Raw genomic sequence first — 13,202 nt, 5'->3', positions numbered from 1 at the left:
GGTGGCCGGAGGATCTCAGAAGAGCTGTTTCAGCACAACCAATAGAAATGTCTGCCACCGTGACCAGGAGAGACAGGTCTCCTGCCATCCCGGTAGGCACTTGGGCTCCTGACAAAAGCTGGGCTCAGTAAAGGCTTGAGTAGAAGGCACAGACCTGAGGGATGCCCCAGCAAGAGACAGGAGGTAGGGCCTGGTTTATGCTGCTCTGGGTGTATCCCAGCCTCATCCGAATACGAAATCAGAAATTTGCAAAACAGCAGAGCTGGGATGGATCATCTACTCCAGACTCCTCACCTTACAGTTTAAAGGGTGGCAGCCCTGGGAGGCAAAGCAACGTGCTAAAGGCAGAGCGTGGAAGTGGCAGCGCCAGATGAAAAGCACCATGGCAACCCCGTTCAAGGCCGCTGACACTGAGGACGGGGCCAAGGTTTCCAACGAGGAGAATGAGACAGTGTAAATACTTTGTTCCCCCCAAAACCCCAAATGTTTACTAAGGCACAAAAACTCACCTTAACTAGCTCTCTTCTGAGGGGGCTCTCTTCTGTCTCCGTCTTTCTGTCTGTCTCCATTTCTCTCTCTCAGACACAAACACATACAATTTTGTGAAAGGGGACTTCCTGCCATACAAAGACAGACTTCACATCTTCAGAGAAACACTTGACAAAGCACATTTCCAATTCAAGTCTTTGTGTGAGGTCTGGGCAACTGGCTTATTTTCTAGAACAATCGGTGGTTCCAAAATCAGGAGATCATCTTCCCCAAAGGAAGAGTTCTGGTCCGTGTTGATGAAGCTGGGGGTGTCACATTTCATGAGCCCGTTAGGCTCCTTCTCTGGCCACATGCTGCATCTGATGGCTTCCTGGAGCCGAACATCACTGTCAAGGGCTATGGTTGGGATACCAGCTTTGGCCTTGTCCATGCGGTCCACTTCATTGACGTAGCAGTGAAAGAGGGACCTAGATTCGTCATTGTGCTGCCAGAGAACCCCTTGGGCACCAGCGGTCTTCCAAAGTCCGACACAAAGCTGTTCAGTCTGAATCTCTTCTCGGGAGACTCCGCATTGCAATAAAGAAAACCAAAATAAAAGATCGCCCACACTCTAGCTCGGTGACCTGAAGACTTATAGTTTTTGATATCTGCTGAGAGCAAATCCCTGCACAGAGCATGCTGACAAGCACTGGAAGTGAGAGACATCACTTTCGAACACATACAATTACACCCAAGGCAAAAGTCTCGTGAGGGCCCTTGGACCATCCTGAAAAAACATCGCTCCCTGAGAATCCTCAATACTGGTGCATCGCACACCAGTGTTTCTCAGTGGGACACTCAGATCATCTTCATCAGAATTAGTTAAAGTGCTTCTTAAAATGCAGAATTCTGGGGTGCACACCCTCAGAATCTCCAGAATTAGGGACCGGCAGTCTGTATTTTCATAGCCACCAAGATCACTAAACATGCTCAGATTTAGCACCGCGGTCTACATCGGGTCACCTGAGCATCGACAATGCTGTCTCATGGGGTGGGGGGGGTGCCATATGTGTCAGTGTGCTGTCCTACCCACGTGTCTCCCCTGATTCTCAGAACTGACAGTGCAGTCCCATTGGGCAAGAAATACCACCATTTCACAATGCATACGCAGGGCGCCTGACTGACAGATACAATCAGTGCTAGGAAAGGGGACAAAACTCAGGTTCCTCATCGCTTGTTTCACTTACTGTGGGACAAATGATCAATTCAAGGGTAATAAATCAGTGTATGAGTGAATAACATGACTCTCGTTAGTCCCACGAGTGCCTGGAAGAGCGAGCCTGGGCACACTGAGAATCATAACAGCCCATCTACTTAATTGTCATCCTCCCCAGATTTATGTAAAGGTTACTTCCACCCAGGCAGTGACCCCTGAAGGGCAAGAATCATGTCTGAACACACTCTCAAATCCAGAACAGAACCTGACAACAATTAGGCTCTGGGGTCTGTGTTTAGCGAGTGTGGAATCTCAGTGATGCCAGCTCTTAGACCTTGCCTTCCCATCCCACCCCTCACGATATGGCCCTTATGACCAGCTCTCCCGGGGCTGGGGCCACGGAACCCATTTACAGGACTGGAAGAATCTGATCATATAAACCATCCCCCAGATTATCATCAAGAGTCACCTGCATTTCAGGGATCAGTAATCCCAGAAGCTTTGCAGTTCAGGCAGGTGAGGGATTTTTATATCAGCTCTGTCTTCTACTGTGACTGCCTGGGTGACATCAGACAAGGAATTCTCAAAAGCCTGAGCTTTTCCTTTCAGGAATAATCTAAATAACAAATCTCGTTGACCACTCAACAAGTGTGATGTGAAGATCAATGATTTACACAGGAGTACAACATTCACTAGGTCATGGATTTAGAATCAGAGAAAAATCATTTGAGAAAGATTGACAGAATGTAGCTTTAATGCAAATTTAAGTATTCTTACCTTTCAGTAAATCATCTTCTTCCCCAACTTATCACTTCACCCAAGTTTAAAAGATGTTTGAAAACAGGGATGAGTGTGCCAGCAATCTGGGACCCAATAACCTAAAATGTCACCTAGGAAAAAGAGGGGAGTAACACATTTTTAAAAAGCATGGTGAGGATGGCGGGGCCATCCCCCAACTCCAGACTAAGAAGCTCTAAGCAATACATTTCCTGCCTGCCTGGGGCATCAGCTGATGTGAAAACCCACCCAGAAACCTCACTGTCCAGCAGCTCCTCCGTAACACAGGCTACACTTTCTCAGAATTAAGAATTGGGGCCAGTAACCACTTTGCTGAAGAATAAAGACAAAGAAGAAGAAGAGCGTTATGCCCCTCCCCAGGGGAGAGCCCAGACCTTGGGCTGCATGCACTGAGCCTACCTCCCAGGAGAAGGATAAACTGGAGAAGGGCGTCCTGCGAAACTGGGACAGCAAATGTTGAGATGGGAACAAATTGACCGGCTGGCCAGGGACAGCCCCCTCTGTCGCTGCCTTGGCGGCTGCCTCCGCCCCCTCAGCACATCCTGCCCACTTCCGGTGGTTAAGCTGTCAGGGAAACAGTGCTTTGCGACCTGGGGCAACAGAGGCTGCCCCCAGGCCAAGCTGTGGGGGAAATGGGATCTAAACCACCAGCTCCCAAGCGGCAAGCTCCATACCCCCGCCAACAACCCGCCGCCCCCGCAGCCTACAGCACCCCCGGGGCAATATGTCCTGGAGAAGGGTGACCCAGGAATGAGGGGCAGCAGATGCCACCCCCACGTCAGGCCTCCAGAGAGATGGGAGCTTATCCTCCAGCCCGCCAGGGGCAGACCCCCCTCCTCTCCAACCCTTGATGTCACCGCGCCCACCTCCCAGGAGCAACCTGACCGGGTGTGGGGTTTCAGGCTAATCTTGGGCGGGAGAGGCCGTCCCCAGGCCAGGTCAGGGGAGAGGAGAAGAAGTGGCCCCATTAGGCGGGGCAGCCGGCCGTCGCAGCTGCCTCTGCCCCTCGACAGCATCGCGCCCGCCTCCCAGGAGCAAGCTGACCTGGAGACGGGCATCCGGCTTCTTGGGCAGCAGAGTACGCCCCCAGGTTTGGCCGTGGGGAAGAGGAGAGCAAATTGACAGGCTCCGCGCTGCAGGTCCTCTACGCCTGCCGTCGCCTCCCCCACACTTTAAAGGCACTTCCCAGGGCGCCCCTCCCCCAGCAGGCTAAATGGGACAGGTGTGTCTGGTGATCTGAGGCAGGAGAGGCCACTCCCACACCAGGCCATCGGGGAGACGGGAGCCAATCCACCAGCTCCCCAAGGCAGCCCCCTACCCCCACAGCAGCCACCGCTCCTGCCCCCTGACCTCACGGTGGCCGCCTCTAGGGAGCAGGCTGACCTGGAGATGGACGTCCGGCGAACTAGGGACAACAGGGACCGCCCCCAGGGCAAACCACGGGGAGAAATGGGAGCAAATGGACCGGCTCCATGGGAAAACCTGCCGCTGCTGCCACCACCCCCAACGTAACACGCCCGCCTCCTGGGGCCAGGCTGACTAGGATACACGTGTCTCTTAACCCAGGGCAAGAGACACCGCCCCCAGGACAAGCCGCGGGGAAGATGGGAGTAAATGTGCCCGCTCCCCCGCTGCAGGCCCCCGACCCCCGCCACCCGTGCACCCTGACTACCCTGCCTCCCGCCCCCAGCAGGCAAAGTGGGAAAGGGTTGTCCCAGGACCTGGCGCAGCAGAGGCCGCCTGCAGGCCACGCGGCACAGACATGGGAGCTAATCCTCAAGCTCCCCCGGGGCAGCCTCCCTATCCCCGCAGCCACCACCATCCCAGCCCCCTGACTGCACCGCACCCATCTCCCAGGAGCAAGCTCACCTGGAGTCGGACCTCAGGCAAATCTCTGGCGGCAGAGGTCGCCCCCAGGCCAGGCCGCGGGGGAGAGAAGAAATGGAGCAGCTCCCTGGAACGGACCCCAACCCCCAGCCGCCGCCGCCGCCGCCGCCTCCCAGGACCAAGCTCACCTGGAGACCGGCGTCCCGCCTCTACGGCAGCAGAAGCCGCCCCTGGCTCCGCCGCGGGGGAGAGCGGAGCGAATTGACCGGCTTCCGTGCGGCAGCCCCCCTATCCCCGTGGGCCCTGCACCTTAACCACACCGCCTCCACTCCCCACTCAGCTTGCTGAGTGGGACAGGTGTGTGCAGCGACCTGGGGCAGCAGAGGCCGCTCCCAGGCCCGGCAGCCGGGAGAAGGCAGCTATTCCATCAGTTCGCCAGGGGCAGCCCCGCTCCGCCCCCTTGCCGCTGCCACCGCCCACTGACCTAACCGCCCCACCACCCAGGAGCAAGCTTACCTGGAGTCCAACATCTGGCGAATCTCCGGCGGCCAACACCCCCCAAGGCCAGGCTGCAGGGAAGAGAAGAAATCGACCCGCTTGCCCGGGCAGCCTCCCACCCACCGCCGCCGCCGCCGCCGCCGCCGCCGCCCCCTCCGCCACCCCAGACCATTGCACTAATCTCCCGGGGTCAGGCTGACTGCGAGGATGTGCACTTGCCTTCTGACCCTGGCCACGTGCCGGAGCACCTTCCTGCACCCCTACACTCCCTGTACCTCTGCACCCCTGCCACTCTCTGCCCTTCCGCACTGCCTGCACCCCCGCATCCCCTGAACTGCCTGCACCCTCCACAGCCCCTGCACCCCTGCCACCATTTACACCTTTGCACTGCGTACACTCCTGCACCCCTGCTTGTCCCACACACCACCTCTTGGGCCTGTGGCAGTCTCTGCTGTTAGACCAATGCACAGGAACTCACATCTTTGCCAGTATATGATGCATCAGTGGACGTCTGGGGTTGGCTGCAGGAAGGTACATGTTCCCGGTCACTAGCCTGGGCCACTAGGGTGATCTCTGTGAGGTCACCCAGGACGGGCTCAGAGATGCTGTTCTCTGGGAAGAGAGGAGTTGAAACCGGTCTTGAGGGCAGAGCTGTGCTCACCAGGTCGTCCACGCTTCATGTTTTACACAGGGTTTCGGAGAAGTGAAATTGATCCGGCCAAGTAAGACCGGCCTGCTGTGCGCCCACCTCAGTCCTGGGCTCTGAGGCAGACCGACTGGCTCCCACCATCAGGACACAGTTTGGGCATCTGAATGGTCCCTTGGAGGCATCCTATCACTTCTCAGGAAGAAGTCTGGCTGCTTCCACCCTATGGCCCTCCCTCCCACTGTGCTGGCCTCAGGAAGGTTCCTTATTTGGGGAAGAATGCAGCCCACCCCCTACCCCACCCCTCACCTTTCTCTAACCCAGGCTGGTGCTTTCTCTGCCCTTCAGAGTCTGGAAAGCCATTTCTCTTCAGGTATGTCCCTTCTGAGATGGACTTGCTTCCACTCAATTCTAGGCGAGGATGCACCATGGAATGCACTGGGTAAGAGAACCAAAATAAATAGTTTCTTCTGTGAGGTTTTCTGTTTATCTACTGGGGCTGGGCTGTGTGTAGTTTGCTACAGCTATTCGTGCGAGAGGCTAAAGCCACCCGTGAGTCCTTGTTTCCATCTCCCCGCTGTCTTTGGGTTTTCCCTAGACACTCCTGAGACATTTACTTCTTTTAATTTTATTCCTGTTATAACACAGGGGCCCTACTGAAATGGAGGTAAGGTGTTGGGGGAGTGGGACAGAGCAGGGCATTTGTAGTCCTGTGATTAGTTCTCATTGAGCCTGTGCCCTGAGCTGTGACCTCCACAAGTGTGTCTCTTTCCCCCACCCCAATTTGGGTGACACAGAAGGTATTTCCCTTCCCCCAGGTAGGTTAGGCTCTGGTAAAATAATTTCTCATTAAAAAAAAAACAAAACACAACCCCCCACAATGGAAGAGAATGTTCTGGGTGTATTTCAATAGAGCTATTTTTTCCTTTCCTGGCAGGAACCATGAGGAGTTTTCCTATGATCTTCACTCTGAGAACAGGAAACGGTCCTGGAAGTAAAATGCATGAAAAAGAGCAGGGGGCCCCTCTGACTGGCCCCCTGGAGTTGTCACACTCGGACATCCCCACGCTGAGCCTCCAGCTGGCCTCAGGGACCTGTTAAATCTGCCTGCCCCCGGGGTTCTTACAAAAGCGGGTTCTGCCCTGGGAGCTGTGACTCTCCAAGCCTGCCCGGCTGCCTCTCTGTGTTGGGAGCAGCTTTCCCCCTCAGTTTTCTTGTGGATCTAAGAAGAGCAGTGGGTTTGCAGCTCCCTCAGCTCTGGTGTTGTTTTCAGGACAGAAGGAGCAACTTCTGAGCTCCACACGAGCTGGACCAGAGGCTGGAAGCCTCCCCTCCTCTGCCTCCATGCAGACAATCAGTGGCTGTGGTTCTGGCCGAGTTTCTGAAGATGTGGATTTAAACACACACATCCCAGCCCCCACAGGAGCACACAGTCCCATAAATCCCTACAACTTCCACTGGTAACTACGGAACTGATGAGGACACGGGTTTCGGGGCTGCAGAGGCCTGACTGCATGACTTTCTCCGTGGCCTATTAATGTGGTTGTTATGGGCCTTGTCTGAAGTGGCTTGCTTACCGCACCTGGTACATGGGAAATATAAAATAAGTACTAGAACCTCCACTTTTTCTCCCTCTTGGGCCTTCCAACCTAAAAAGTAATACGTGAACTCAGACGGCCTAGTCACCACAATGAGGTCCGACCAGCCCGGCTCTCCTGAGTGATGGACACTGACTTGCGCATTAACTCGGAACAGTAGGGGAACCGCCTTCCTCTAACTGGGCATCTCCCCACACCAGGCACGCCCTCAGCTGAGAAGGGGCCAACTCCCCCATTGAGGTGTGTGCTGGTGGCTTCAGTGTGACCTGGCCCTGCTGGGACATGAACCTGCAGTGAGGTGGAGTGTCAGGAGGAGTGGGGTCCCTGCTGGGGCAGCAGGGGGCCTGGTAGCACCCTGCGCAGCCTGGTGCCTGAGGCTCCCCAACATCTCCTACGGCCCCCGGGTCGGCTCTGGTCTGGGCCACTCCATGCACCCTCCCAGTATCTTTTCATTAAGTCCCTTTTTTGCTTTTATCAGCCAGAGGTGGCTTCTGTTGCTTGTTCAGTGAAACAGTGCATCAGGAAACCAGACTATTTCTAAGATCAGTAAAATACGAACTTTGGTCAGCTCGCCGGGCAGACCGTGCAGCACAAATTCCCGCACAGGGCTGTGCAAATGCCTTACGTGAAGGGTCCTCATCATCTGTCTTCAGAGATACAGAAGCTCGTGGTTCAGGTAAAACCTCAGGGAGGGATTGAGGAATCCAAAGCTGGTTGGTTTCAAAGACTAACCGGTCAGAACAGACCCCTGAGCTGTGGTCAGAAGCCTGGCTCAATGTCACGCAGACTTAGCACCCTAATGTCCAGTGGGGCCGGTGCTGTTTCCTTTACAGGCTCTCGTTGTGGGGTCACTGTAGCCCCTTACACTCAGCAGGGAATCCAGCCCTCTTAGCCCCCACCCTGAGTGTTCCATGACACAAATCTCGGGAGTGTTTAATTTTCATCTTTGTTTAGGAGGATGAATGTGGGGCAAGAGGAGAGATAAATTCACACTTAGTGACACCAAGTCACAGCCAGTACCTCCTCCTCGGAGAGCTATGTGCTCCCACAGTGGTGGCTGGGGGCCTGGGCAGAGCCCCTCCTCTGGTCACAGAGGGACTCACTCCTCTGACTGCAACTGATGGGTTGGACAACCAATCCAGAGGGGACAGAGCATCTTTCCCGGGAATTTGGAACTGACACACAGAAATTAATTTCACTCATCTGGGGATTGGGAGGAGGGTGGGAATCAAATGAAACCAGAGCAGTAGAGAAAGTTACAAGTGAATGAGAGAGACAGAGAGACTGAACTTGTGAGAGTAAATAGTGTGAAGGAAGGATTACAATCAGGGCACAGAGGAATTCCAGCTCCTGGCAGTCTAGTGTGTCCCAGCCCATCAACAAACCTGCGGGATGGTTAACATCATTCCAGTTTTGCAGATTAGGAAACAGGCTGAAAGAGACGGGGGTTGGCTTTGGGTGCACAGTTAATTTAATTGCCACTGGACCCCTCACTTCCCACTGCCTGAAGGCACCATGATCCTCACAGGGACCCTGCAGTGCTGACAGCCTAGCACCCTGATCAAAGGGACCCTGCGGGAGTGGGAACCTCTCTGAGTTTGGAGAGTTCCCTGCACCGAGATTCCATGCATCAGCCGGCTCCCGCTCACCCCAGGTTAACGTCTCCCCAGCTGTGTAGTCCCCCGACCCGCTTCCCTCCCTGCCAGGCACCCCCGTTCTTACCACGGAGTGTACTGCAGGAATTCAGGCACAGGGATGCCCAAAGCAACACGAGCCCACCGGCTGTACAAACAGCAGACTCCCAGCCCCACCTGCGCTCCATGGGGATAGTAGGTGTCCTCACCTTTCATGTACCTAAGGCAATCTGTTTCTTCAGCTGGAGGCTATAGAGAAAAATAAAAGGTCCAAAACATTGTTCAGTGAGGAATTCCTCCAAGGACCTGACTTCAGAGTCTACAAACAGTTGTGCTGGCCGCTCTTACCCCCGGACATTGGGTGAGGTGGATTATTGATCAGCACAATCGCCGGTGGCCCAGCTCCTGGGCTTGGCTGCCCAGAGGGGGCTGGGGGAATGGGTAAGGCCAGGGCACTCAGGAAGAGCACAGAGGACCTGACATCTCGCCTCCGCAGTTGTAAACCCTTCCTCAAATCTCAAGGCATCGGACAGAGTGCAGCCACCACAATAATGAGATGTTCCCATCACTTCACTCACTCCTGTTGGTTCACTTACGTGCTGAGCATCCACTGGGTCACAGGACATGACACACAGGATGGCCGATGGGACAGGCTTGGTACTTCCCCCTGGATCCTGTTCAATCTGATGGAAGAATGATCACTCATAAACGGTTTCTCAAAAGGATACATAGACAGGAGACAAACTGCAGAGTGAATCAAATTTTAAAATATAAATGAAGATCCCCCAGTCTCCCCGCCTAAGGTTAACAGCATAAAGAAAATAGATCTTGCCTTTGATCACCAAGGAAGTGGTCATCCTCTCTCAGGAGGAAAGGAGAGTTAATCTTTGAGCAGGACACAGAAGTGCTCCATCGAATTGGACCAGGACCTCTGCTTTCATTCAGCAAATCTGTATAAGCTCCTACTACTTATGGGAATCTAGTAACTATACCCATTCCCAAGGCTCTTGGGCTTTATTAGTCAACAAAATAGACACGACTCCCCATCACTGGGGGCTCAGAGTTTTAGCAGAGAAAACAGGCAACATGATGGGGGTAGCAAGAGCTTGGGGAAAAATAAGAGTGATATGAGCAAACTCAGGTGATGGTGGTGGGGTGGGAGGCAGGCAGGAGGGAATAAGGCAATCCTGGCAGATCTCAAGGAGTAATGAACTTGAAGCAGAATAGATCCGGAGGAAGAAGGAAGAGCCGGAGCCAGAGGCCCCCAGAGTGATGGGGAGAGTGTGGGCGGAGAGGCAGAGCAGGCCGGGTCCTCGAAGACTTTGGGACGACTTTGGCTCCTAATGGAATGGTGACCCTTTTAGTGAGTTTTGATGGGATGGGTGATGTCCAATTTATGCTTTTGTTTTGAGTTTTCTTGGGAGGAGGTTAATTTATTTATTTTAGTGAAGGTGCTGTAGTTTGAACCCAGGATCTCATGCATGCTAAGCATGCACTGTATCACTGAGCTACACCCACCCCCTCAATGTATGCTTTTAAAGGCTCCCTCTGACTCTGTGTGGATGAGATTGTAGAAAAGCAAAGATGGAAGAAGTAGGCTAATTGGTGTCCAACAAGGGGTTGAAGGTGGCTCCTAGGAGGGTGGGGAACAGGGAGTATGTGGTTAATGATTTCAGAGTAGCCAGAATTTTCTAACAAGCTGGATTTGCTGTCTGTGTGTGTGTAAGAGAAAGAGAGAGAGAGAACATGGTTCCAACATCTGGACCTGGAAAATGGGATGGATGTCCTCTCCATCCACAGGGGATGGGGCTGAGCAGGTGGAAAGGGGCTGGAATCAGCTCAGTTCTTCAATGTCATGATTAAGGAGTCTATTAGATATTGCCACAGAAATGCCTAATAGGTAGAGGAGTCTGGGGTTTTTTTTCTTTCTTTTTAACATTAAAAAATATAATTTAAATGTATTAATTTTATTATGTGAATGGATTTGGAATTTTATTTCATGCCAAGGTATATGTTATAATAGCCAAATGGAAAATATATCAGAAAAGGGGAGAAATGAGGGCTTTCACATAAACTGACTGTCCATAACGTAGGTAAAATTTCAATGAAACAGTCTTCAGTGCAAAAACCTCATCTTGGTGTTACATAAAATTAAATGAAAAAGGACTATGTTGATGTATCATTATTTCATGTTACATAGTAGCCCCAAACAAACACACTGTTTAACTATGAGGCTTGTAGAAATACTATTCACTTTATTGACATAAATACAGAAATGCAGAAAGGTTCTAAGGTAGAATAAGCATCTTAGTGGAAATAATAGAGATCTGAGCATTTCACATGATATGTATGGACTGATTCAAAATTTGGAAAAGTAATTTACACAGTAGAACATATGTATGAATGTGAAAGCAAGATGAATGAAAGAAAAAGAATATGAGTATCAGGGAGAGAGTTCCAAATGGAAAAGGCCAATCAGGGAGTTTTGGACAAATCGAGAAATTGATGGCATGTCAATATCCAAGTCTGGTTGCTTCCACCAAAAGTATAGCAGTGAGATAGAGGAGAGACCCAGGACCCAACTCCGAGGCACATTCGCAGTAAATATTTGGAAAAAAGAGGAGACGTTGGCAAAAGACCAGCCAGTGGATCGAAAGCAGAGCGATGGGCTGGAGGCCAAGTGAAGCAGGAACACGGGGGAGGAGAAATGGAAGAGCTGGGTCAAATGCTGCCAAAGGGCCACGCATGATGAAGACTAAAAACTGACCACTATATTTAGCAACGTGGGGTCACTGATGGCCTTGACAGAGCAGTTTCCATAGAGCGAGGGATCAGGGGGAAAGCCAGAGTGGGTGCAAAAGGGAATGGCTCAAGAGAATATGCAGACAGTGAGTTTAAACGACTCATTAAAGATTTGCTGCAAAGACATGGGGTGGCAATTGGTGGGGGCCAATTAGAGTCAAGGAGTGCTGTTTGTTTCTTTTAAGAGGATGGACTTTTATATACTGATAGGAGCCAACTAGCAGGAGAACAAAATAGATGAGGTAGTGACAGAGAGGATGGATGTGGGAGTGACAGCCCGGAGAAGATTGTATGGATGGGCCCCCTGGTGACTTTTGGATGATCTGGCTTTCGATGTCACCTGTAATAAGAGGTGGGGCAGCGAGAGTGAGGTCACAGACATCAGAAGGCGAGCGGATGTGCTGGGAGTTGCTGGTGAAAGTTCTCTTCTGTTGGCTTCAGTTTGCTTGGTCAAAGTAGAAAAGTAAACTTACCAGCTGAGGGACGAGAAGGAAGAGTTACTGGAGTCATGAGCAGAAGATACAAAAGAGCCTTCAGGGACAATGGGACAGTGAAAAGAGCAGAGGGAGACGGGGGGAGTGTGCTCCCAGAAAGTTACGTTTTATCTTTGAGGTCCCCAAGTGTTGGATGTGTGATTGCCCTTCCTGCTGTCTACGAAATAAAAATTGAGTATGGTTCAGGGAAAATGCTATTTCATTCTAAGAGGCTGCCTGTTTCTCAGGAACGGTCATCTTAAACTGCAAACACTACAAAAATGTTGAAAAGAAGAACTTGTGTACCCAATGACCCACTATTTTCTATAAATTTGGTTGCTATTTAGTTCCCCTATCAATACCACAGAACCGATACTGCCTAGGATGGAGATACATCGATGCTTAAATGGAAATGAAATCTGTATCTTTTTCCTAAACTCCATGGCTTCCTTAACATCCCATTCCCCTTGGAATTTAGGGGTGTCCGGTATAAGAAATAAGAAACAGTTTGAGAAAATCCCGGCTCAGAATTACACAGCACAACCTCAGCTCAGAAGTATAGAGCCATAAAAATGTTTAGAAGCAAAACTCCATAACTACTCTTAAAGAATTTTGCAAACCTGGGCCTGCCCAGATGTTTCCAAACTGGAAAGGTACTCCAATCAGTTGACCGGTACGGGAACCAGAGGCTGGTCAGCCTTTTCTGTAAAAGCCAGAGAGTAAATATTTTCAGTTTTGCAGATCATTTTGTTGTAACCATGCAGGTCTGCAATAAGAAAGCGAAGAGCACTGGGAGACACGAAACAAATGGGCATGCCCACACCCTCCCTTCCACTCAGGGCAGCTTCTCTGTGGTGGGGAGCTTTGCCACAATGACTTGTTTCTTTGTTTCCATTGGTTTCTTTGTTTCCACATAACTGCTCAAACTCAGAACTTCAAGTGAGCCTGGTCCTTCAGCATCCATGCAGAAAGAAGGCTGAGCGGGGGTGGGGATCCCACCTGACAGAGAAGAGAGATGGCTTGTCACCATGACATGAGACAATCACACCTTCCGGGGTGAAAGGGAACAAAGATAAGGGAGGGGCACAGCAGTGGGACCCCTGGGTCACCTGCCAGGCTTGCTCTCCCTCCACGGCCACCCTGGGGGCCTGGGTGGTGTTTGAACTCAGCTACAGTGATTAGGCTGAGGGGACTCAGGATAAAGGACCCTCCGTCTCCACACTGGGTTCCAAACGCAGCCTC

This window comes from Camelus bactrianus, chromosome 3 (assembly GCF_048773025.1).
Source record: "Camelus bactrianus isolate YW-2024 breed Bactrian camel chromosome 3, ASM4877302v1, whole genome shotgun sequence".
Lineage (NCBI taxonomy): Eukaryota > Metazoa > Chordata > Mammalia > Artiodactyla > Camelidae > Camelus > Camelus bactrianus.
This window is presented reverse-complemented; position numbering follows the sequence as displayed.